This window comes from Neomonachus schauinslandi, chromosome 6, assembly GCF_002201575.2.
Source record: "Neomonachus schauinslandi chromosome 6, ASM220157v2, whole genome shotgun sequence".
In the NCBI taxonomy this organism is placed as follows: Eukaryota; Metazoa; Chordata; class Mammalia; order Carnivora; family Phocidae; genus Neomonachus; species Neomonachus schauinslandi.
Genome location: NC_058408.1, coordinates 66,237,425 through 66,241,437, shown reverse-complemented (window position 1 = coordinate 66,241,437; position 4,013 = coordinate 66,237,425).

Sequence of the window (4,013 nt, the reverse complement as noted above, 5' to 3'; positions counted from 1 at the left end):
GGGGGGGGGGGGGGGGGGGGGGGGGGGGGGGGGGGGGGGGGGGGGGCGCGGGTAAAGCAGGATAACAGGAATGTAGGCCAGGGTTGGGAGAGGGAAGACTATTTTTCTAAGAGGTGCTCATGAGTAGTTTCTCTGAAGGTGATATTTGAGCAGAGATCTGAAGGAAGAGGTGTGAGCCGCAAGGATCTCCATTCCTGCTCCATGAAGGCCAGACTCAGTCCTGGGGATTTTGACCACCACTTTTAACCCTTTCTCTGAGAGGCTGTATAGCATAGCGGTCAAAAGCACACATGGAGACTAGCTGTGTTTGAATCCCAGTTCGGCCACTTTTTGCTGAGTTACTTAAGAAATTTACTTCACTTCTCTGTGCTGCTGATTCTTCATCTGTAAAATGGGGATTAGATAAATTACCATATGTTAAAGTGCTTCGAGAACAATACACATAGCACATGGCTAACTTTTAGATCATGCTTATCGCTACCATTACTTTGATCAATCAACAACAACAAAGTCTCCACTGAACGCCTGCCACTGCACTATTCTAGGGGCTGGGATTACCTGAAGGCCAAGAGAGACAAAGGCCTCTGCTCTCTGAGAGTTTACACTCCAGTGGGAGGAGACACACAAGAAACAAGTACATGAAATGACAATGATGCATGGCAGTTGTCATAAAGGAAAAAAATGAGGAGATCTCAGTGGGGGGAGTGGTTATTTTACACAGGGGAGTGAGGGAAGGCTTCTCTGAGGAGGTAACATCTAAAAAGGACTAGTCTTGAGGGAGCAGGAGGTCAAAGCAACGAGTCTGGGCAGAAGAATTAACAGGTAAAAAAAAAAAAAAACCTGAGATAGAACAGTTAGAACATTCAAGGAACAGGGAGAAAGGGCACTGTGCTTAGGGAGTAGCTAGCAAACGAAGAGGGCCGTGGAAAAGGGTCAGAGACGCGAGCCAGGTGTTATGCATGGAACAAGAAATGCAAGCATGAAGCAAAACAGAAATGGTATTTTCTCCAGGAGGCTTCTAGCCAATCACGTGAACAAATGTAAAGCTGCAACTGTGACAGGTGCCACCAAGGAATTCCATGGTGGTAGGAAAAGATTTAATAAGAAGATGTAATCTTTGTCACGGACAGAAAATAACTTTCTAAAGAAGCTTAAAATGGGATCTGAAGGGTAAGTAGCTGTCAACTGCAAGCGAGGGGAAGGAAGCGCACTCCAGATAATGAGAGCAGCATGTGCAAAGGCCTTGCAAAAAAAAAAAAAGAAGAAGAAAGCCTGGGGAGTACAGGGAATGAAAAAGGCCAAATTTAGCCCAAAGGGACAGGATGAGAGGAAGAGTGGTACAAACTGAAGCCGGAGAGGTGGAGTGTGGCCAGAGTCCAAAGGCTCTTGTGGCTACTAAACTGTTCCAAGCAGCAGGATAACATGTACACATTCTGGAAGGACGGCTCAGGCCGAATGTAGGCTGGGGGGTGGGGGCGGGCCGTGGGTTAATGGTGACTGGTGCACAGGAGCGTCACCCTGGCTGGGGCAGGAGATGGTGAGAAGTAGGCAGATCGAGACATGGAGAAGGTAAAAGTTACAAGATGTAGTAAAGGCTTCAATATGGGACAATGGAAGACAGGGAAGGGCCAAAGCTAGCCTTCAGGTTTCAATCAACGCACAGTGGAGCCATTCATTAAGACAGGAACCACTGGATTATGACGTAGGTCTTGAACCTGTGAAGTCTGAGGGGCTGCTGAGGCATCTAAGAGGAGATGTGAAACAGGCAAGGGATACTGAGTCTGGGAGTTCAGAGGAAAGGCCTGGGCAGAAGAGAGCCTCCGATTCCTCATACACACAATCCAGCTTGTAAGAGTACTTAGTCGACTGAAATGAGCACTCAGTGAGCAAATGCGTATCATACGCTTTGCACAGCATCTGGTTCACAGTAAGTACTCAGATGGTAACTTTTATCATTGATAATGTTATACCGGCTATTGGCTAATGCATGAGATAGCCCCTTTGACTAAAATTGGCAGAGGAACATACAGCTATTTCCAGTACCAAACTGAAATCACTTTTCCTTTCCAAGACTCTGCTCCAGGTTCATAAGGAATGCCTCTTATCCTACCTTCGATTCCATATAAATCAAGTTTTTATATATACCCAATATGTAGCTCTGTGTGACCAACGAAGTAAGGCAATTCCTGCTTTCAACAAGTTGTGGTCTAGCTAAACAAGACCTACACCACACAAGCACAGGTGTATGCCCATATACACCCCAATGGACCACAGATGTCACAAAGTAATATAAATGTCAGTTATATAGTTTGAGAGTGTAGCTGGAATTTGCACCCTACTGTGAGTCCCAAGTCTCTACAAAGAACCAAAGTAAGTCCTCAATAAATGTTTAACAATGACAAGCAAATATTCCAAATGACAGTTAAAAGAAAGCCACTTAAAACGCTTGTCATCTCAACAGAATGACCACAGTAATCAAAATAACAGGTCTAGTGGGTGTGACTTCTAAGCTGCGATAAAACATCTTAATTCTAAAGATAGCACAGATTTTCAGATGACAAGCATGTTGTGTTTAGTAGGCCCACCCTTATTTGGGGGCATCTGAAATCACAACTGTGTTCTCCAAACAAGAAACAACAAAACTCATGGATGGTCCAAGGATGTGCCCAGTCCAATGCAGTAGCCACTAGCCACCTGTGACCCCATAAATTTCAACTAATGAAAATAAAATTTAAAATTCTGTTCTTCCATCACTCTAGCCACATCTGGAGAGTTCCATAGCCCCGGGTGCCTCGTGGCTACCCTCCTGGACATTACAAAATCGAGTATTTCCATCAACCAGAAAATTCTACTGGAACCTCGCTCTGGTCTAGAACAAATTTAAAACACAAACTCTTTTCACCAGTTTGGTAACTTGAACTTTTCACTTTGTAACACATTAAGGATACATGACCCCACAAAGAAAACAGAGTTGGCTGTATGTAGCTCTCATTTTAAAAGTGTCTATTTGCCTCCAGCTTGCACAGTTGGATTTCGCGGTGATTGAGACTTTTGTTTTTGTTACACTAAGACTCTCACAAACGATAGGCACACATAAACCGAATAGTGAGTGTGGATCAGGACCCTTCTGTAATTAACTCAAATACCTGCCTTCTTCCATACTTCATACAACACTGTAAATTACAAAATTCCGCCCTGTCGTGCTTAAACTACGGAATTGGTGCTTGCACTTACTAAACACGGGTGAGTGTGCAGGTCAGAGGCGGCAGGGTGAGCAAACACCGTCAAGGCAGGCGATCGCAGGGGTGGGTGTCAGGCAGGGCACTGTGTGTGCATGCTGCGATGCTCTCAGCCATGCAGAAAGGTACCCCCATGATTCTGAAGGCACCAACGCACACCAGGAAGTCTGCGGGCTAGGGGCTACCTGCACACTGGGGCGCCCAGCCTGGATCCCCCCGGAAAGGTCCACAGCCACCTGTGGTCCCAGGAGAAGGGGCCAGCCCTTTGACACGGAAACACTTCCAGGGGTGGACACACCGGAGGGGGGGTGGGGGGAGGACAGCGGGGATCCCGAGCGTCTGCAGAGGCAGGAGCCGCGACAGGACGCGACGCCGGGCCCGGGCAGCCCCTCCCCGGCCCCCGCCCCGCGCGGCCCCGGCCGGGCGGGTTACATAACCCCGCCGGGCGTCCCTCGGCGCCGGGCGAGCGGGGCAGGCGGCGCGTACGGCCCCCGCGGTCCCGGGGCCGCTCCTCCCCCACCCGGCCGGGGGCCCGAGTCGGGCCGGGACAGCGGCCCCCGCCTCCGCCGGGCGCGCGCCGGGCCCCCGGGCTTTCGGTTTCCGGCCCCGGCGCTCACACCACCCCAGAAACGAACACACAGACACCATAACAAAGGCGGCGACGCGGCGGCAACCCCGGAGTGGGAGCACCGTGGGAGCGCGGCGGGGCTGGCAGCCGGCCCGCTCGCCCGGCGGAGAGCACGGCTGCCCGTCCCGGCCGGCGCAGCCCGGGGG